This window comes from Pleurodeles waltl, chromosome 6 (genome assembly GCF_031143425.1).
Source record: "Pleurodeles waltl isolate 20211129_DDA chromosome 6, aPleWal1.hap1.20221129, whole genome shotgun sequence".
NCBI classification, from domain to species: domain Eukaryota; kingdom Metazoa; phylum Chordata; class Amphibia; order Caudata; family Salamandridae; genus Pleurodeles; species Pleurodeles waltl.
In genome coordinates this window covers 902,716,296-902,740,018 of record NC_090445.1, presented here as the reverse complement: position 1 = coordinate 902,740,018, position 23,723 = coordinate 902,716,296, and the positions used below count along the sequence as shown (strand labels likewise).

At 45.1% G+C, this 23,723-nt stretch overlaps 1 protein-coding gene across 1 annotated transcript in view; it reads right to left on the bottom strand.

Moving 5' to 3' along the window:
• PTPRE (protein tyrosine phosphatase receptor type E) overlaps positions 1 to 23,723 on the bottom strand; it is a 939,227-nt gene that overhangs the window by 654,493 nt on the left and 261,011 nt on the right. The window contains exon 3 of the mRNA XM_069239717.1: positions 23,366 to 23,404. The gene's annotated coding sequence lies outside the window, so the exon portion shown is untranslated. The remainder of the gene's footprint in view (positions 1 to 23,365; positions 23,405 to 23,723) is intronic.

Here is a 23,723-nt window from a genome sequence, read left to right as displayed (position 1 = left end):
AAAACTCACCTCTCATAACATTCCAACAATATTTCCTTCTTCTCCACTATGGATATTATTGTGTACACCAGGGGAAGCATTTATCACCTCTAGGTTACCCTTTTCTACCTCTAGCAACTGAACTTGTGGCATATGGCTATGAAATCACAGGAGCATTGACAGGAGGAAAATTAATCAGGGCTCAATAAAAACTGAGATCACTTTTGGAATTCATACATGTTCTCCCCAAAGCCCTTCACTAGTAAATAGGAAGTTGAGGAAAGGGTAAGGGAGGGAACTCCCAATTCCTACTCTGCCTTCCTGAGGCTTTCATTGGACTCCTATTTGCAGCTATTTGTTATGGGAAGAAGGAGGTATGAGAATGTTTCCTCTCTCAGCCATGCCACCAGAGTGTAGTAAAAGGACGAAAGCACCATAAAACAGAGATGTAGTTAACTATTGTGGCACCAATATAGGCTTTTTCTTGACTACAACCGATCACCTGGTAAGAGTATGACTAGTACTGTGGGTAACTAATTAGATGACCTACAGATAGGGACCCCCATCATGATGAATGCCCTGAACCTGTGGAAGATTAAAAATATGGGCAGGAACTAGTTGACTTCATACTAATGCTAAAGACCTAGCACTACAATGGACTCTTGAACTTTTTTCCTGTTTCTTACACAACTGGTAACCTCAAATAAAATGCACAAATGCACTTTTAACTCTCCTTATTGGTGAGAGCCCCAATGCACTGAACACATAAGAAGCAATACATAAAGCAATCCAAAAAATAAACAAACCTATCAAAAGCACCAGGTGGAGCCCACCAAATTCTCGAAACATTTGAGGTTTGTTGTGCTGAGGGTCCTGATTATGAAGCATAGCACTTTGGGGGGAGAGGTTATTTATCATTTTTAGAAGACATCCCACAAATAATCCAAATCCAGGCAGCCTATAACGTATATATCTTCTTTGAACCAGATGATCTGTTTTGTTGCTAGTTATAATAGTGAGGATGTTCTCTGGTCCATGTTAAAAACCTCCAACTCCCCCTTTTTGTGCTATTCAAAACCAAGATGTGGCACAGAAAAGGGGGTGCCTTGATATTTTATTGGCTGCCATAGTTAGCTAAATGGAGAGAGGCATGTCAAGTCAGTGACACCAGCATAGCCTCTATGTCCTGTCTGTCTCCATGATCTGTGTCTTCTCAGCAAACAGATGTCCTATGCCCCAGAAGGTCTAGTCCTAATTTTGTAATGAGGTCCAGTCAGTGGATGAACACTGCAGATCTACCAACCAATGTGCCTCTAACTTGGTTTGCCTACTTTATCTTTAAGTGCTGCATTTCCAGCACCACAGATCACCTGTCTGCTGCTGGTAGGAGGCTGCCACCATAAAGCAATATGGCAGAGACAGCTGATGCTGCCCAGAGCATTGTTTACCCATTGATAGTTATTATCATTAATGGTGCAGCCTAACCAATACCTGCTGAGATATTGCATACTCCAACTTGATTCCCACAGTAGGTGGATGGACCATAAGACCTGACTGTAATTGTGTACAGTTATTGTTGAGGAATGCGAGCCAAGTTGGAGCCTCTGCACTTTCTAGATCTGCTGCACGTATCCACTCAATTCTCTCTCCACAGATCCTATTTCACTGAAGGACCCAATAGTGCTGATGCAACAAAGCATTTTTGTCACTCCATTCCGTGTCTTAAGGTAGAGCAGGGAAATGTGTTAGGTAGATTTGCACCACTGCTAGCATTACTCTCAAGGCCCCATCTAAGTACGTACTTCATGCTACATTCAATGCGTGCCGAAGGTATGTCACCTCCACTAATTTTTTTGTCACTTTAAGTTCTCCGATGAGGTATCCTTTACTATGTAAGCCTGAGAGCCCTGTTAATGTGTGGGAGACATTCAGCATAGTTTTAGAGCAGACAATCCAAAGCTCTTGAGATGCCTCCTATAAGAGTGAATAGTTTATCCATTTCTAATTATTGCAATGGTTTGCTGACCATGTAGTTCTCCATCTAAAGTGTCAAGAAGCAAATTAGATTCACTGATTTGTTTTATATATTGAGTTTCTTTCGATGTTAAGCTACCGATGTTCACAGGAACATAGGTGGTCATTCCGACCTAGGCGGGCGGCGGTTGCCGCCCGCCCGTCGGAAGCCGCCTGAATACCGCCCCGCGGTCAATAGACCGCGAGGGGTATTCTGACTTTCCCGCTGGGCTGGCGGGCGATCTGATTCAGATCGCCCGCCGGCCCAGCGGGAAAGCGCCTTCCACAAGGAAGCTGGCTCGGAATCGAGCCGGCGGAGTGGAAGGCGTGCGACGGGTGCAGCAGCACCCGTCGCGCTTTTCAGTGTCTGCATCGCAGACACTGAAAAGCATAGTTGGGCCCTGTTAGGGGGCCCCTGCCGTGCCCGCCAGGGGCCCCGCGACCCCCCCTACCGCCATCCTGTTCATGGCGGCTTTCCCGCCATGAACAGGATGGCGGTAGGGGGGGTCAGAATCCCCTCGGCGGCGCAGCGAGCTGCGCCGCCTTGGAGGATTCTAAGGGGCAGTGGAAAACCGGCGGGAGACCGCCGGTTTTCCCGTTCTGACCGCGGCCAAAGCGCCGCGGTCAGAATGACCAAGGGAGCACCGCCGGCCTGTCGGCGGTGCTCCCGCCCCCGTTGGCCCTGGCGGTAGAGAACCGCCAGGGTCAGAATGAGGGCCATAGTGTCATATTCAGCAATATGAGACCTCTAGTTGGTGGAATTAACATAAATATGTTCAGTAAGTAAAAAAACGCTTCTAATGGTGTGTGTATGTGTGTGTATGTGTGTGTGTGTGAGAGAGAGAGAGAGAGAGAGAGAAAGAGAGAGAGAGAGAGAGAGAGAGAGAGAGAGAGAGAGAGAGAGAGAGAGAGAGAGATTGTCTGTTTGTGTGTGTGTGTGCGAGAGAGAGAGAGAGAGAGAGAGAGAGAATGTTTTCCCAGAGTCCTCTAGTTTTCCAGGCTCATGTTTGGGTAACTAAACCAGTCCAGATTCTTTGTTGCATTCTTATAGTCCTGATTCTGTCGTACGATAAAAGCATTATAAAGCCCAAAACTTCAAATCGAAATGTTGACTGAATGGGTTAATCATGCATAGACCTTGAAACTTAAGCGGTGTGAGTGTAAACGCTTCTGTGCCCAGGCGTCAGACTTGAAAATAGACAAGAATCAGCACCATTCAAACATTTTTCAGATCCAGCTTCTGTTAGAAAATGGCTTAGTGGTATTTGGGGACATAATCATTTTTTTGCTATGAAGAAGTGTCAGGAATACATGTTAAAATGGTGGCTACTTAGTGATGGCTGTCGGAAAGTAACATCCACTGCACTATAATGTGGCTCCTATGAAGGGAGGAGCGGTGGTCGGGTGGACCCATTAAATCTGATGACAAGGTATGCCTGATCAAAATCTGGTCGGAGTTAGGGCTGGGAATTCTGACATGTTGACCACACCTCGTGTCCAAATCGTGGTGACTCAAAACCTAATTAACACCAAAGATGAGCTAACAAACCAGCAAGAGCACACAATAAAGCTAACATCAGAGGGGTGCTGGAATTGGAGTAGCCTAAGAATGAGGGAGGCTGTTCAGTCTATGCTAGAACCATTTGTACCATAAACAGTAAACAAAATCCGAGAACATTAAGGCCCATACTTATACTTTTTTTGCGCAGCATTTGCGTCATTTTTTTAAGCAAAAAAAGTGCAAACTTAGAAAATACAATTATATTTTGTACGTTTGTGCCGCTTTTGCGTAAAAAAAATGAGGCAAATGAGGCGCGAAAAAAGTATAAATATGGGCCTAGGAGAGCCTGGAGAAGGGCCATGCAGCCTAGCTCACCCGCACTATGTCCAAAAATCAGCAACGGGACAGGTATTGATCAGTTGTGCATGAGGTGCTAGGGCGGCTATTGAAACAGCTATTACAATGCCACCAACATGGGAACAAAACCATCCATCACCACCCCCACATCCACTGTTTAATTGCTTAAGCTTCCCGAGATCGCTTCTCTAAGACATTCCAAACGCATGTTGGTCCTGAAGCTTGCTGCTTTTTATTGAAATATTGTGATCTCAACTACTTCAAGGGAGTTGCTTTAAAGTCATCAATACATTAAAAATATCTGGGGCAAATTAGTCAAAGTGTTCAACCTTTCCCCAGTTAGCTATTATACTCCTCTCGGGGTTAATTCATCTCTTTCAAGCATATTCCAGAAGTTGAACCTATTAGTAAGAACTGAGTGCAATGGTGTTCTCTATTGTTGGGCAGCTATTCAAGAATGAAATATTTAGAACCATTACTGCGATTCAAACAGAATATTGTTTAACACTAGCTGATTTACGTAAATATTTACAAATAAGGGTTTTTAAGGCATATGTTAAATTTGAAGCTACAATAAAAATAGTTTAATGATCAGACACAAAAAATATATTTTGAAACAACGTTTTCATTAACACCTTTGAGGGTGGGTTTGCTACCCTCTCTGCTAAATGGTGCGCGAAATTAGAGATGCTAATTTGCGACTGCAATAGTTTAAAATGATAAATACGTATGCTAAAAACAAGTGAGGCTATTTTGTTCCGTACTGATTCGAAATGTCCTTGGTGGGGGCATGTAGACACTGAAGATTTACATATGTTTGCTGAATGCACACAAGTGAAGTTCCTGTCCTGGGTCACAGAAGCAATTTCTGAATTTATAGAGCTATTGTAAGTTTAACTGCACAAAGTATTGTGCCTGGCATAGATCATGCTGTGAAAGAACGCCTCCATGGTCTATATGTAATACTATAGTCATAGCCAGATTGTGCATTGCCCACTTGTAGGTTAGTTCCATACCACCAAGTATTGATAAATGGTGGAACCTTGAGGTTGCAATCAGCAATTTAAAGGGCCATTGGCGTGGAGACAATTTTGTATGAACTGGGGACCACTTATAGGATCAGAGGATGCTAGTTCTAACATTGAGTAACATTATTAATTTGTCTATGAAAACTTTATTTGTTAGATGCCTGACTGCTCTTTTTCTGTATTGTTATATATATAAACTATAATGGTACCATTTTCTTGGTGCCAAAGAGCACTAACTTGCTATTATAATAATTCTTTCATGATTTAGGTGGAAACTTTTCAGGATCTTTGGTGATATTAAGGGTTAGATTTCTCACAGCTTTGCAGTACTGAAAAGCCATAGCAATGGACACAAAGCAGCACAGTCTTGATAGAATTTACTTTACAGTGCAAAACTTTTTTTGTGCTGGGTAGTTGCACTTAGCGTAGTCTAAATAGCAATTTGAGCTGCTTTGCACTAATCTGCATCAAAGGAGTATTCCATGGGTGCTACATATGTATTCTCACACTACCATCCAAGGTTTTTGATGCAAAGACAGATTTACAAAGATTATCAAACCAGATTTTTCATCATAAAATAATGTCTCCTTTAGATAGACATTAAAGACAATTGATTTAGTTCTTCTAACATGTTACACATTGCATGTGTGCCTGGGTGCTGAACATTAAAACACACATCAATTGGGGAAAAAATTTAAAGTTTGTTTAAGCATGCGCTTTCATACTGGAAGAGTATCCTGCTAGCAAAAAACCTATGTTAGACATCATGCACTATGATGTTGTCGTAGTTGGACTCTTGTTCTAGGCAAGATGCAAGATGCAAGATGTTGGTTTAAGGGTGACAGTACTTATTTTTGTAGGCGACTATGCCCGTCCTACAACAAGTCGCAACTGTCGTCCCAACCCTTCCAGTTCACAAGCAGTACCTAATTAAAACCCAAAACAGTAAAAGGGGATTTGTGGCAGCCTTTACGCATGGACTCAAGAGTGTGACATCTCAGGGAGTGCCGTGGTTAAACGAGATTACCCCTTTCCCACATTAATCAACATGTCTCAATCAAACACAGGCAATGGAGAAGATGCAGTAAAGTATCAATAAGTTTTATTTAGCAAAACTGCAATCTGCGATAAGGTGCATGGGCTGCAATGATTAGGATAATGAACAGTGCAAGAAACAGAATGGTAAAGACAAGAGTCAATAATACAAAGACCCCCACCATCCTGCAATATGATGAGATGACATGAAGTATGAAATATGTCCTAATACCCCAGCATAATGAGCCTAACCTCTAACCTAACAGAGAGCTAAGTATGTTAAACCTAATCTGCCAACGCTATGTCCATGAGAAGAGCCCCCAACCCTCGTTACCTTGGAATAAAGTTTCTAGCTCAGCCTCCGTAGGGACACGAAGACTGGATCAGCGTCAAGGCGAAGTGCAGCAACAATAGCAGCGATAGCATCTGGTCGGAATCCCTCTGACTATCTGTTTAAGTGAGGAATATTTATACATATCTACTTGGACCCCTGACGTAGGTTTGTTTCCAAATAATAGATAACAAGACATGCTTGGGATGGTAATTTATATAAACAATTCCCTCAAAAGCGTGAAGAGGGAAAGTACCTAAAATTAACCCCTACAGTTTGTTTATCTTTGTTGCTTGATATTGACGCCTTAGCGTGGTGGCACTGATAAGGCAAACTAAAACATGGGCCTAAGTAAAAACAAAGGCAACCATCTTAAAAGACCTAATCTCACGGGTTGTATTACATGTGATAGGGAGCCTTCAAACCAGTTCTGGTGCTCCTGATAAGTGAGTGCATTTCATGATACTGGTATGCTTGGTACCGTACAGGTACGTTTGCAATTCCTGTATGTGTGGAATGTGAATGTAGTGTTGTCTTCCTTGGGAAAGCGTACCCAGGAATAAAATGTTTCTAGTTGGTAAGCTTCACTAGCTTCTATTGTGAATGTAACATCCCTGCATGTCTAGCATTCTCCGGAATGTCTATGGCATTATCCATATCGTATTATTATGGGTATAAGAGATGGAACACCAAATGGGGAGTAAAGTACTTTTATGAGTTCGAGCTCGAACAACCTACAGCCTAATTAGGTGCTCTCTGTTAAGTTGGGGAGTATCTTCCCCAAGACAACTGACATCTCAGTATGATGGTACTTAGGGTACCTGTTGTCTGTGAGACAGTGATAATAATCAGGGTATCCGAGAATGAGTGCCTAAACACCATCCTTGGTGGCGCCATGTTTTAGTTGGACTTTTGCTCTAGGCAAGACTGCTGGTTTAAGGATGACAGTACTTATGTTTATAGGCGACTATGCCAATCCTACAACAAGTCGCAACTGTAGTCCCAACCCTTCTGGGTCACAAGCATTACCTCACCAAAACCCATAACAGTAAAAGTTGATTTGTGGCAATCTTTACGCATGGACTCAAGAGTGTGACATCTCAGGGAGTGTCGTGGTTTAACGGAGATTACCCGTTTCTCACATTAATCAACATGTCTCAATCAAACACAGGCAATGGAGAAGATGCAGTAAAGTTTCAATAGGTTTTATTTAGTAAAACTGCAGTTTGTGATAAGTTGCATGGGCTGCAATGATTAGGATAATGAACAGTGCAAGAAACAGAACGATAAAGACAAGAGTCATTAATACAAAGACCCCCACCATCTTGCAATATAATGAGATGACATGAAGTGTAAAATATGTCCTAATGTATGTTAAACCTAATCTGTCAATGCCATGTCCATGAGAAGAGCCCCCAACCCTTGTTCCCTTGGAATGAGGTTTCTAGCTCAGACTCTTTAGGGACACGAAGACTGGATCAGCGTCAAGGCCTCGTGCAGCATCGATAGCAGCAATGGCATCTGGTCAGAATCCCTCTGACTATCTGTTTAAGTGAGGAATATTTATACAGACCTACTTGGACCCCTGACGTAGGTTTGTTCCCAAACAATAGATAACAAGGCATGTTTGGGACGGTGATTTATATAAACAATTCCCTCTAAAGTGTGTAGAGGGAAAGTACCTAAAGTGAACACCTACAGTTTGTTTATCTTTTTCGCTTGATATTGATGCCTTAGCGCGGTGGCATTGATAACGCAAACTAAAACATGGGCCTGACTGAAAACAAGGCAGCCATCTTAAAAGATTTAATTAAATAAATGCCCTAAAACAGAGCAGGCTAAGTAGGCTAAAAGTCACTAGGTGACGGGGGCACGAGTATGCAAGCCAAAGGCTGTGCTAACTCGTGTAACCCATTAAAACAAACTAGGATTCACTACAATGTGTAGTGCTATTTTTTAATAAACCTACCACATAATGTCTTCCAGGTCTCCTGGTCTATTTGTTCTTCATCCTTCTTGCACCCTTATCTGTCTTTCTGTCTGTCCAGACATCTAGCTGGTCACCCACCTGCTCCGTTCATCAGTCCATCCATTTATCCATCCGTCTGTCCATCCATCCATCCATTCATCCATCCATTTAGCCAAGTCATTGTTTGGGCAGGTGGAGTTGTAAGTAGTATGTGCTGTGTATTGGCCTACCCATGAGCCACAGCCTTGTGCTGTAGAAATAACGTCCTAAGAATTGATTAAGTCATCGATATAAATAACTCCACTTAAATGAGGATTGTTCATTTAATCTGATGCTAAAAATTGCAATTAAAAGATTTTTTGTCAATGTGCTGGGCATCCGAAAACTGACCATACATGAGCAATTAGGAGTATATTGTGGTTTTTATTCTGTACACTTTTCAAACAGCCTGAACACTTCTGAAAATAAAGCAGACTCGAAGGCCCACATTTCGTGTTAATTAAAAGCTGTTAAATTCTGTAATAATGCTTTTGGGGATATTGCCATAACATTACAACTTGAGTTTTTGAATATGTCACGTGAGCATCTTGTTCAAATTGGTGCAGATACAATTTAATTTCGCTAATATGATGGCTAATAACCTGCTCCAGCATTCGTTTTGGAGACTGAATACAAATGCGAGCATGGAGAAACAACAGAGCTGAAAGCCGTGGCAAGTGGTCGCGTTTTCTTCTAATGTGCAATTTAAAAACAGGGGTCAAAACAATTTAGATGAAGGAGAATGGAGTATGCATACCGGTTGTAAAGCAAATCACGACTGCTGACACGGTCAGAATATTAAGCAAGGTACTTTACAGCACACACACGGCTCTTCCACCTGTGCTAAAAATATATATATTTAACGGAGGCATTTAAAACGATAAGCAACCTATTTATGAAGTATGTAAGACCAACACGAATTCATATTAAATCTAAAACTCTAATCCCGAGTCGGGCAGAATTTGGAAATTCCCATCGCACACGGTGTATTTTTCTAGCGGTGGAGTATTTATTACTGCCACACAGTAGTTCAACATACCCGAATAGACAACAGCACTGTAATTCCTGAAGTTTTCCCCATTCCCAAGCTTCAAAACTCTGAATCTTGCAGGTTTGCCCCGCATAAATGTTGCTGCGTGTTATCTGGCGAAATTTGTACGGCGTATATGTGATGTAGTGGCGCAACAAAGGCCCCCGCAACCCACCCGGTGTGTCTGGGGGAGGGGAGGTGGGGGCGAGCTTTAGGGGGTCCCCTCAGCACAGTACCCATACCTGCAAGCTCCTGAAGGAGCTCGGAATGGGCCCTCTGCATGTACTTTGCTGTCCCCCCCCCCCCTCAAGTTTCGTTACGTCACCGAGGTGAGGGAAAAAACCCTCTAACGTGAAATAAAATAATGCTTCGATACCTTAACTTTTCTGTCTTGTCGTGGGCACAATGGAGATCGTCTACAATGCCACTGATGATGGCAAGGAAAAAGGATGGATTGCATCTCGCTATCTAATACACGTTTCATTGGGGCTCATTCTCATTCATCCATCCATGGTCGGCTTTAACGTTGGTGACGTTAGTGACGTTTGGTGCAAAAATACTTGTTGGTGCACCCAAAAACAACTCCTTCTCAACGGACTCCTTCACTATTGATAACGCATCCAGCCCTTATAAATTGCCTGTACCTGGACACGTTGGAGGTCGGTGGATCTTTTAACCGAGTTGGGCTCTCCTCATCCTAAAATAGCTGAGTCATTCAGATCAATAATCAATAACTATTGTAATCGATAATCAATACTCAATAATAGATCAATATAGCACATCAGAAGTCAATAACAGTTGGTATTTCGGCGCACCATGACCTTTTAGTCATGAATAACCACCCCAGTTTATTAAAGTTAGTGAATTTATTTCTCTATATTAACAAAGCTAGCACGATATATATATATGTCTCAATTGATATATGTATATGAACATTACTAGCTGTCCATAACGGCGGAAGAAACGCAATCTACGCAAAATCTGAATAATGATACACGCTGTTATCGCAATGTAAACCACCAATATGACTAACTGTATTTGACTAATTGCATACATTCGGTCAGCATAACAAGATTTCAATTTAGCATGGTACATTGAATGAATACCTCGACTAACCTCTAATTAGCATCGGCATGTGGGGCTTCATGCAAAACGAATTTAATCAACACAAATTTGGAAAACTTCTAGCTAGGACCCTATCAAAATTAGCAGTTGGTACCTAAAAGGAAAAACACAATGCATAATACATTTATCCTTTCATATTTACCAAATACAATCAGCATTCAAGGAAAGTCTTCGTCCTTCAGGTACCGGTTGATCAGCATGGGGCAAGTTTCAAAAGGGGCAAAGTTAAGGGCAAGCTTCCTTGCAGCGGCAAGGAGAGTGGGGCAAAGTTACTGCATGGGCAAGACGGGGGCAAATCAAAGTTAAAGTCTCTAGCGTGAGAATTTTCAAAGTCTCTTTCTCTCAGATAGAGAAAAGGGCATCAGGGTGTCGTCCAAAATGGAGTCTGGCATCAGGCTTCAAACTGGCATCGAGGAAAATGGCTGACTTCTCTTTGTTCGGTGGGTTTAAGTAAGAAACATTCCAAATCTTGCAGGGTCTTCCATTGGAGGGTTCATAGGTTGGCTTCAAATTGTCCAATCAAAAATTGTCTTTTACTAGCGCTCATTTATGCATACACTAGCCATGGAGCCTTGGAACACAAGTTGAATCATGGTTTGCCAATTTTTTTTGGTATCTGTACCTTCATTGTCCGCACCTGCAGAGACTGACCTTGTATCAAAGGGGATGAAACCGGCCTAGTACGAAACCTTGGAGATAAGTGTATTAGTCATCTCTGCTGGAAAAATACAACTTCAAGCAAGAATATATGTTTCATTAGTTCAAGGAAAATCACGCAGTTAGAATTTGAGACCAGGCAACTAGGCCAAAGCCTATACTAAATTTAAGCTAAGCAAAACAGTTTTCAAGCAAGAAATCATAGCATACATTTGCAATTATGATGGATTACTACATTTTTCAATACTTCATGATTAATAAAGCTCGTTTACAATGATGGCGAACTACCCCGAGGGCACAATTTCCCTCGTACATATTTTTCTTTACTAAAATCACTCTTTATTATATGTATTGATTACACGGTATGTATGAATATATGTCGGACCTTCTTTTTCTGCGTCATCACTATCACGCTCACTATCAACTCTCCATAACCCCTCTTTCACATGCATTTAATTTCTTTGATAGCGCTACACATTCCAATGTTGGATGTCAGAGTGCTTTATATCACACACACATTTTTATTCAGAAACAATAAATCAAACAAGCGTGAACATACAAAACTAAACATCAAGTTGTGGGCAATGTTACATAAGAAGATGAGTGATGCAAGTTTTAGGATTCACATGTCATCCAGACTGGTAGGAATTATAGATTAAGGGTGCTTGGTCAGGAGAAACACAAAGTTAGTATTTAAGGCATAACACAGTTGTTGGGTTGCCGCTATTAATATGGATTTATTGCTAAAAAAGGCACCCTTTTTAGCAACCTTAGCATGATGAAAGTTTGAGAAAAACAACAATAAGGTTCTAAACCTAGGCCGTCAGTTTGCATGCAGTATGCTCATGCTGTTTGTCCATAGCTCACTGTTCTATATTACAAGGTTTGTGATTTACGAACTGCGAGTAACATATGAATTTCTGTGGTAAAATTGTGATGACTTAAAACTATGACTAAACAAAACCTCTCCAACAAGTTTATTAACCACAAGATTTATCTTGCCATTATTATTATTCCCCGAAAAGTGCTGGACACACAAAATATCTGCAGGGTGCTCTTGTCATACCTGCTTTGTCCCACCCCGTCAGAGTGCTAATGGCTGGATATCTTTAAAAAGCTGTTACAGAGACTGGATCCAAGAATGCCAACGACTCAACTACCCTATGGGATGTACTGCTGAGTACCATTATCTTAATATTGTGATAAAATAGATATTGTGGACAATAAGAACATTTTATATAGTGATGATTGTGGAATAAAGTGAGATTTTTAGAAGAGATGCAAGAATTAATGGGGAACTGGACAAGAGTGGGAATAGTCTATTTAATATTCTTAGACTCAAATAGCTTATATAATATTAGTTAAATAGATTTTATGGCATTAAGGCCCTCATTACAACCCTGGTGGTAAATCCCGCCTACCGCCGTGCTGACGGACGCCAACATACTGTGACAGCGGCGGTATTCCGTCACGGGTATTATGACCCACACTGAAAAATCCGCCACTATACAGACACCCACACAAGTACGCCAGCCCAAAGGTCAGTGATAAACTGGCGATATCCAAACCCACACCGTTACACCAACAGGAATACGCCCACAGTACCACGACCCATGAATCACCGCGGCGGTCATTCAACCACGGTAAACCGCTGCTCTCAAAATACACGCACACTTACAAAACTAAACCACTGGACAATTCAAACTACACACACCTGACACACATACACACACCACACCCACACACCCAATTCAATATAAAACACACACCCACATTACCCACAACCCCTTACAGCAAAAAAAATATATATAGCTAACTGAGAGAGACACAAGGCAAGAGCACCTGCTCAATCAGAGGCACAGAACACCATCACCCATACACCATCCACGCACCTCACACCACACACCCCAACACATCACCCCACACACCTTCACATATATACTCACACCACAACCATGGCACCCCAAAGACACCCCAGGTTTTCAGAGGTGGAGCTAAGGGTCATGGTGGAGGAAATCATCAGGGTAGAGCCACAGCTATTCGGATCACAGGTGCAGCAGACGCCCATTGCTAGGAAGATAGAGCTATGGCGGAGAATCATGGACAAGGTCAATGCCGTGGGACAGCACCCCATAACAAGGGATGACATCAGGAAGAGGTGGAATGACCTATGTGGGATGGTGCGTTCCTTGTTTTCAAGACACCAGGTAACTGTACAGAGGACTGGCGGTGGACCCCCACCTCCTCCCCCACAACTAACAACATGAGGACGAGCAAGTCTTGGCGATCATGCATCCTGAGGGCCTCGCAGGAGTAGCAGGAGGACTGGACTCTGGTAAGTCAAATCTTTACTACTATATCCCCCACCATACATGCATGCTATCACAAACTCCGACCCCTAACCTCACCCCCATCACTCCACCACCTCACACATACCCCACCATCACAACCCACCCACCTCAATACCAAGCCCTGAATGCAACACCAAAGCATTGACCCCCAACTCCGACCTGCATGGACACCCATCACCACAGCATGCCCGTTACAGAGACTCACCCAGCCCACAAAATCACCACTCACACAAGGCCAAGCTGACAGGGAAATCACAACCATACAGGGAAACATACCCATTCACAAGATGGCACACGCAGATACATCCCCACAGGACCCCTACTCAACTTCACCGGCGAGGAAGTGCCAGCTACATCCAGGCCCCACCCCAAAGAATCCCACAGTGACGACAGCAGCTCCGGACGCCTGGATCAGGATGACTAACCTGGCCCATCAGGGACCTCTGGACAGTCGTTTCCCCTGCCACAGTCCCAAACAACTACAGATCCTCCCCCCTCAGGAAACACCAGCTCAGCACCCACCCAACGGGCCCATGCCACTGTCCTCAGGACACATCAATCAGCAGTGTGTCACCCACTACAGGGACCCCAGGCAACCCCACAATCCCAGGACGATCAGGGACCTGGGTCAGTGGCAGTGGGCACACGGTTCAGGGGACAGAGGCACAGGACAACCGGGAAGCTGGGAGGACTGCTGTGCGACAGGGGGAGGACAGGGCTAGGGAACCCACTCTCCATGAGGCACTCTCCAACATCCTGGGAGCATACCACCATTCCCAGGAGACCATGGGCCAGATACTGGCCAAGTTGCAGGAGACCCAGCGGCTGCTGGAGGGACAGTACCTGGGGATCAGGGATGGCCTAACAAACATCTACACCATCCTGGTCACCATTGCAGGGGTGCTGGCTGACATGGCCAAGACCATGAGGGAGGCAGTGGCACAACAACGGGCCCCTGACACTAGCCAAACTGACAAACAGCCTTCCACCTCTGCCGGCTCTAGTGGACAGGAGGCACCACCACAGGAACAACAGGCCACCAGCACCCCACCCCCTGCAGAAGGGGAACCACCCCGCAAACGGTCCCTGCGATCCAGGCAGAAGCCAGAGAACATTGCCAAGACCCCGCCAGGAAATAAGACTCTCCTGATTGTCACCCTTCTGTCCCACTCTGTCACCCTGTCCTCCTTGAACTGCCATTACTCCCCTTCCTATGCCCCATTGGACAATGCACCTATGATACCAAGAGACTGGACTCTAACTGGACATTCTCTCCACCATCACACCAGCCCATTGCACATCCCCCTATACTTATGAGCACTTAAATAAACACCCTTGGAACAAATACAAATCTGAAGTCTGTCAAATGATTCACAAATGTATTAGTAAAACCAAATCAAAGCATTGCAACTCAAATTTACAGTGAAATATACTTTGTAATGACCTTTCGATGGGCAGTAGCACACATAGCAGGAGTCACAGTGGGGTACAGGGATCTGAAAATAGAGATGCCAAAGGGTACAGTCAGTGGCCATAGACATAGGGTAAGAGGCTGCCCTGTATAATGTCCAACAGATAACTGAAATGTAAAGTGAACGTACAATGTCTTATCTGTGTGTCACTGGAAGTATTGCTGAATTATGTTGCTCTTGTTGTCAACATCTTCTTCCTCTGCGTCCTCTTCCTCACTGTCCACAGGCTCCACCGCTGCCACAAGACCATCTCCATGCACATCCTCCTGCAGAAAATGCACCTGGCATCTCAAGGCCAGGTTGTGCAACATGCAACATGTAACATGCAACGATGATCTGGCACACCTTCTTGGGTGAGTAGTACAGTAATCCACCTGTCAGATGGCGGCACTGGAACCTGGCCTTCAGGAGGCCGAAGGTCCTTTCTATAAGCCTCCTTGTATGCCCATGTGCCTCATTGTAACGTTCCTTTGCCCTTGTCCTGGCATTCCTCACTGGGGTCAGTGGCCATGAGAGGTTGGGGTAACCAGAGTCACCTGCAAATATCGAGGGATACCTGTTAGACACACACTCACCCTTAGGGACAAGCCCATACCTAGACACCAATATGTACTGGGGAGGGACTTTGGGCTCACCTATTAGCCACACCCGGTGCCTCTGGAGTTGGCCCATCACATACAGGACAGTGCGCCACCAACCCCTGCAAAGGATCAAACCATTCCGCCACCTGCCAAGGTGAATAAGGGGACAGCATGCAGCAAGGGCAAGGAGCACGCCCCACCCAGCAAGGCCTCCTCCAAAACTTCAGCTGACAGAGCCAAGGGCACAAAAGCATCTGCCAAGGTGAGGAAGGGGCAGAAAACCGAAGGCAAGGCACTTCAGTCGACGGAGGATGCAGGTGAAGCCCTGGTGCCCACCAGCAGAGCCGCCAGCCCTGCCACCTGCACTGCGTGCAGCACCACCAGCAGCCCACCACAAGCACTGCCACCTGCACCGCCAATACTACCACTACTGCCAGCAGCAGCATCTCCAGTGGGGAGCCGTCTGAGGCTGCAGGAGAAGGGCAGGAGCCTCCCTCCACCACTGGCAGCACTGGCACCTGCACCGCCAGCAGCCCCGCCGCAAGGACCACCACCTGCACCGCTGACAGTAGGACCACTACCAACACCAGCAGCCCCAGTAGGCGGAAGTCCGAGGCTGCAGGAGATGGGCTGGAGCCTACCATCACCACTGGCAGCACCACCACCAGCACAGGCACTACCACCACTTAGCAGCCTTAGCTGGCACAGGATGGAGTCTAGCCCTGCCTCCATGAACTGTCATGCTACCTGTTCCCTGCAAATCTTGTGCCTCAGACAACCAGGTGAGGGAATGTGACCTGGCACACCCAAGTACTGCATCACTGGGCACAAAGCCTCCTCAAGAACCAGTGGAGAAATGCATCCACTCACCCTATCTTTGGCAGGATGAAGCAGACTGGGCACAAAGCTCCCTCCAGAACCAGTGGAACATGTCACCCACGTGAGAGACTTGAGAGACTGTGGCTTTGCACTCCCCAGGACCAAGCAGTGGGCAAACCACCCACTTGCGAGACTTGAGAGACTATGGCTTTGCACTCCCCAGGACCACGCAGTGGGCAAACCACCCACTTGAGAGACTGTGGCTTTGCACTCCCCAGGACCAAGCAGTGGGCAAACCACCCACTTGAGAGACTTGAGAGACTGTGGCTTTGCACTCCCCAGGACCAAGCAGTGGGCACGTAGCCCCCTCCAGGAGCTGTGGCGCAGTACCATCATCTGGCTGAGGTGCCCCCCTCCCCATCCCCCTAAGGTGCCTGTGTGTCTTCCACCTGATGCCCCTGCAGTGTTTTCTCCGTATTGAAGCAGGAGTTGTGTGGGCTTGGCCAATGAACATTTGTGAAGGACAATGTATGGCCTTCTGTACATATTGTGTATTTTTGTAAATACTGTTTTTCAAATTCTATATTATATCTGCCTATTTGTAAAATTTCACAGGTGTGACTCAATTCCTTTTGTCCTTTGGTTTTTCCAGGGGGTTACGGGGTGTATATGTAATGTTGTTGGATCTGTTTGTGGGTATGGCATTGGAGGTGGGGGTGTTGCGCGCTGCATGTGTGTATCACTCTCTTTTTCCTCCCCCCTCCCCTGTGTACTAGGTGTAGTACTCACCGACATCGTCGCCACCGTCTTTGGTGTTCCTGGTAGATGAGGAGGTAGACCAGCATCGGCAGGACCTGCAGCTCAGGCCCCATGGCGTCCTGGTTCTTCGTTGAGTGTCGAGAGGTGAATGGTTTCCCTTCCAAACACTGTTTCTGCCGTGCTTTTGATGGCGTTGGTACCGCCTCGGAAAAGCTGGCGGATTGGCGGCTTGTAATGTGGTGGGCAGTGTATTGTCTTCAGCCTGTCTATTGGCGGCGAACGCCGCTATGTTTGTTGCTACCGCCGCGGCTGTCGGAGTGTTAAAGTGGCTGTCTGTGTTGGCGGTTTCCGCCGTGGTCATGATCCCATTGTTTTTACCGCCAGCCTGTTGGCGGTATTACCGCTGCTTTAACACCATCCACCAGGGTTGTAATGAGGGCCTAAGTGTTTTATTTTTTTATAATATATAGGATTTGTTTTCATATTTATCTGTATATGGGAAGGCTGGTTATTAGTAGGGGTAATTACACACTTACCACTAGCAACAAGGCCACCAATCCAATGTTAGGTACAGTCAAGGTCTCAAAACATCATGAGGCCCCAGTCAAATCCCGGAAGTCTGGGCTTGACTCTCGACATCGGGTCAGTCCACTTATGGAGCTTTTTCCTAAGTTTTCCTAAAGAAGTCCAAACTTCTGGCGCTCCTTCTTGAAATTCCTCTTAAGGGTTCAAAGTGTCCAAAACACAAATCCAACGGTCTAGAAGCTCTAAGAAGGTCCATGGAAGTCCACTGGACACACTCCAGGCTGGCGACCTGTGTGATAGTTGGTACTGCAGGCAAGCTCTGTTAACCAGTTGGTTTCAGGGAATCCACTCCTGAGTCCTTTTTGAAGCAAGGCAAAGTCATTACGGCTGCTGTTTCAGTGTGCAACAGGAGCAGTACTTCAGAGTGCAGTACTTCAGGGTTGTAGATCAGGGTTCCAGCAGGGCAGTCCTTCTTCTTGTGGTTTCAGGCAGCAGATCTGAGTTGTAATGTAGTTTAGCCAAATTTATTCAGTCATCTTTGGTGACAAACAGGGGAGCACCCATGTCCAATGAGATGCAGAGTTCCACCCAAATGCATGACAGCTTCCTCCAAGGTATGGCATTTTCTTGTCCCATAAAGCACTGCACTTTAAATTCCAAGATGAACTATTCCCCCCCGGAGGAGCAAGACCTGGTTAAACCAACCTTCTGGTGTGGCTCACTTCCATGAACACTTTCAGACCATCTGCAAATTCTTTTCCTGGGCTGCTATCTATCTGTGGGGTACATGGCGAGAGTGCAAACCTGGCTGGCATTCCTTTCCGTCCTGGTTCCTTTGAAGCCCAGCTTGCTTTAACCAGCGCCCTTCCTGGCCTAGCCTCTGCAGATGCAGAACACCCCCCATCAGATAACCTCTGCTCAGTCCAGGCCACTTATCATCTCATCAAAGCAGCCTGGCTAATCCTGTTAATCCTGTAATCCTGTACCCACTTGCCAGGCCTAAAACCTTCCTTTTTCTTACATGCAAGGCACCCCTAATGTAGGCCGTAGGTAGCCCCATGGGCAGGGCACAGTGCATGTTTAAGGTAGGACATATACTAATGTCTTTTATATGTCCTAACAGTGAAATACTGCTAAATTCGTTTTTCACTGTTGCAATGCCTATCCCTCTCATAGGTTAACATGGGGGCTGCCTTTAAAAAATATTAAAGTGTGGATTCCCTTTGGGAGCGGATAGACATGTGGAGTTTGGGGTCTCTGAGCACACAATTTAAAAATACATCTTTTAGTAAAGTTGATTATAAGATTGTGTGTTTGAAAATGCCACTTTTAGAAAGTGAGCATTTTCTTGCTTAAACCATTTCTGTGATTCTGCTTGTTTGTGGATTCCCTATTTGACAGTTGGGCTGGTTGCACCTCTCACTAGACAGTGACACAAAGGGAGCTGGGGTGTAGTTGCATTTCCTGATGAGCCATCTGTGCTAGAAGGGAGGGGAGGAGTGGTCACTCACACCTGACAGGGCTACGCCTGCCCTAACATGATGCAGTCTCCAACCCCCTGGTGTGTGTCTGGGACCTGGCCTGGGCAAGGCAGGATTTCACAAACAAGAGAGGCTTTCCTTTGAAGTAAGCCTACTTCAAAGGGCAAAATGGGTAAAAGAAGGGCACCCAATACCACAGACTGGAGAACACTTCTGGAAACCAAGAGGAGCCTCTGCCTGGAGAAGAGCTGAAGAGCTGAGGAAGAAGAGCAGCCCTGCCCGTGACTGTCCTTTGTGGAGCTATCCTGCTGTTGCTTCTTCTGCCTGTGCTAGAGGTCAAAGACTGGACTTTGTGTGAATTCCTTCTTGTGAAGAACTCTCCAAGGGCTTGAATTAGAGCTTGCCTCCTGTTGTTTGAAGTCTCAGGGACAGCAAAGACTTCTCTCTGCCAGCACCTCAGCTTAGACTCCTATTCTGCCAAGTGGTTTCCATCCAGTTGCTGGGACCCTGAAAGGAGAATCTGACAGACCAAGAGTGGTAAATCCACACACCGACCGCCGTGCGGGGAAAAGATTGATGCAACTCTGATCTGCGGCTGAAAAATCGACGCGCCACCGGCTTTGCAGCTGAAAATCAACACTCACCTGCAGAGCAACTGAAAGATCGACGCACGCGGCTGGAGAAATGACGCGCAGCATCCCTGACGGAGGCTGGTGAGATCACAACCCGCACTGCGTGGTTTTCGGATCATTATGCTGCCGGATTTCTGACCCAAACATCGCTGGCCGTGTAAAAACAACACAAGGCATGCCCGGACCCGAGAGTGTGGTTTGAATCGACACATCGCTCTCCTGCGGAGAGAAGAAACGACGCACGTTGACTCCACTGAAGGAGAAATAAAGCACTGTCTCACTCGTAAGTGATATCGACACATCGCAAGCCCTTTTTGATGCACACTCACCCGTGCTAGGTTATTTTTGACGCACCCAGGTACATTTCCACACTGACAGCGTTGGCGTTGTGTTAAAAATTACATGAAGACTCTTTTTGATTTTTATTTGATAACTTGACTTGTGTATTGTGTATTTTTGCAGTTTTGGTCTTGTTTTGTTTAGATAAACATTTTCTATTTTTCTAAACCTGTGTCATTTTGTAGTGTTTTCATTAAGTTACTGTGTGTGTCGGTCAAAATACTTTACACTTAGCACTCTGAAGTTAAGCCTGCTGCTCGTGCCAAGCTACCAAGGGGGTGAGCGGGGGTTAGCGGAGGGTGATTCTCTTTTACCCTGACTAGAGTGAGGGTCCTTGCTTGGACAGGGGGTAACCTGACTGCCAACCAAAAACCTAATTTCTAACAGTAACTATAACTTGTGCCCTCACAATGCACAGTTTTCTGATCAATAATTTTATTTCAAATTTTGCAGTGATAATATCAAAGATGCCAAAGAAGGTGTCATCAGTGATATAAAATGTGGAGTAATTTGCTGCACATGGCAAAGGTGTGAGTTATAGTTAACTTATAGACACAAGATATAGGCCCTCATTATGACCCTGGCGGATGGCGGTATTCTGGAGAAAAGTACTGCCAACAGGCTGGCGGTACCTTTCCCCAAAATATGAGCTAAAGCGCCAATGTACCACTCCGTCCGCCAGGGCGGTAACAGCCGCCGGGCTGGAGACTACAGTCTCCAGCCAGGCAGCCGCCACTGTCCCACCCGCGGGATTATGACCCCACCTACCACCATGGTTTTCGTGGCTTTCTTACCGCCACGAAAACCATGGCGGTAGGTACTATCAGCGACAGGGGATTTCTTCCCTGTCACTGCTAGGGGTCTCCACCGCCCCCTCCCCAGAGTTCTACCTCACCCTCCCCCTCCTACTCCATACCCCGACATACAGACACAATCATGAACCATCATACATATGCATACACACACTCATACCCACATTCACCCACGCATGCACACAGTCATTCACACACACACTGACAAACATACAAGCACACATGCATTCACACAACACACAATACACGCACCCACACATCCACAAATGCACACATACCACACTCAACGCACACCCACATTCATGCACACACAAACATACACCCCCACACCCCTACACACAACACCCCTCACTCCGCTCCCCTGCCGGAGCACCAGACTTACCTGATTTCAGGGGGTCCTCCGGCAGGAGACTGGACGGGGAGCTACTGCCAGTAGCAGCGTCCGCCAGCCGAACACCGCCAGGCCGTATCATGAGTCATGATACGGTCTGCGGCGGTCTACTGGCGTGGTGCTGCTGCTGGCAGCAGCGCCACCTTACCGCAGTATGCCACCATGACCGTAGCCGTAATTCCACCATCCTTCTGACGCTATTCTGGCTACGGTCAAAATATGGCGGTCAGCTGGTAGCCACGGCGACGGTCTTAAAATGGCGGTCGGCTGGTAGCCATGGCGACGGTCTTTTGGCAACTGTCACCATGGCGGTAGGTGGTTTTTACCACCACTGTCATATTGCTGGCCATAGTTTCTTAAAATACCTCTAACTATAACTGCTTAATTTCTAAGGTTTTGTGTGAGTAAATTTAGAGGCTAACTATAAAGTCCCTGTAACCTTTGTTTTTTTCAGTTAATTGTTATGTTTTTTTCAGCATGCACAGACGTGAATATAAGCAGCGCCGCACACCCACCGCAGGGTTTGACCACAGGGCCTGGATGACCAGGCCTGGTGGCGAAACCTCCAGCCTGCACCTAAACTCATGCTGTGCATGGCCTTCAGCCTTGTGCAGCATGAGTTTGGATACAGTGGGTGTTTTTTTAAATAACATTTTCTCTGGATTCACAAATCATCAAGTGGATTTGTAAATCTGGGATCCGTGGATCCATTCGTGGATTCACGAAATCACAGATCCACGAATCGGATGACAAAAAAATAACTGGGCAATTTTTGCCCATGAGGGGTCCCCTCTATGTGCCCTATGGTGTCAGGATACCTGTACCCTGACCCCTTATGTGGTTTTTCTCTTCTTTTCCCACCACTGAGCCGATGCACCGAACCAAATGGTGGCCGCAACTTTTCTGTCCAGTTGTGGCCATCCATTCTTATTCTTCTTGTGGCCCGTGGATCCGCAGATCGGTCCACCTTGGATCCATGGGGATCCATGTCCCTGTATATCTATTGTTTTTGGCCTTGAAGTACTATAAAGCTACTGAATGAATTTACACCAGATTACAGAAAGCCTGATCTGTGCAACAGAATCTACCTTTGCGCCAAATTTGGTGGAACTCCATTCAGTGGTTCGGGCTGTCGGTGTGCCTAAATGTTCTTTGGAAAAATGAATGGGGAAAATGCGTTTTGTGTCCCCCCTTTTTCTCAGCCCCCGCTTGACAGATCATCCCAAAACTTTCAAGATAGAAGCTGAACTTAGCAAAGTATGTTTTGAACATTTTGCGAAGATTCATCAAACAGCGCCCCAGTTATTAGCAAAACAAAAAATACTTTTTCTATAGAAACTAGATCCTAACTATAACTACCCAGTACTATATATATAATAACATGATTAATAAAAATATTTGTTTTACATTATATATTAGTTTTATTAATATTTTACATTTATTGCTACTGATATATATATACATGAATACACACATATTTTTCCATATTGGTACCTTTTTTTAAAAATATATGGAAGGAGGAAAGAAAGGAAATTAAAGCATTGTGGTGGCAGGGCTGTGTCTGAGCACCACTGACAGATGGCGCCAAGCGACAGCCTCCTTTAAAGATAGTAGGTATATGGAATTCTGTTTCACCTTCCTGCCACTTCCTCTTGCCCCAATTCCACTCAAGGGGCCATGGAGCGGCTCTCAGACAAAAAGGCAGCACAATCAAGTGCAGTCATGTATTTTTATTATTATTGTCCTCATTTCATATGAAAGTGCACGGGTGATGCCATTCACCAAACATGGCTAGTAGGTATACACACACAAACAAACACACACATTCACACACACAGACATATACAAACACATATATGTGTTCGGTATTTATATAAGTGGATATTTACGCATAGAATTAAATGTTAGTGGAATATATTTAATTCATATTAGATTGCATTTATAGTTTAAAATATTTAACATCTACTACTTTAAGCTTTATAGTTTAAAGATGAATATTTTTTGTCTTTTTGGGTGATAATAGTGTCAATAATATTTTTTTTCTGATATTTTTGTGCTTACCATTATAAGAATAGGGTACACAATATTGTGGTAAATAAGATTTCTGACACAATATTTTTTGTCAATTATACTGCTTACCATGATAGCGTGTCAGTGATCCAAGGCGGTTTGACAAACCTGCAAAACATGAATTAAAACGGAACAAAGTTATGATTCATCACTGTTTTAGGCTACACTCTATCACCAAATGTCTAGTCAAGGAGCCATTGCTAGCCTTGCCAGTTCTGGCCCTAGTTCCTCATTGAAGGTCAGTTTGTAAAATCAGTAAACTACTATTATTTCCCATCTGTTGCAAAGTTGCCCACAGTAAGTTGCAGTTTGCATACTAGAAACACTACAGAAATCACCATAACATTCACATAATAAGCAGCATAGTTTTAGTGTATAGTAATGAGTGATATGAAACAATACCACTATTAGGCCAGCTAGGAACTCT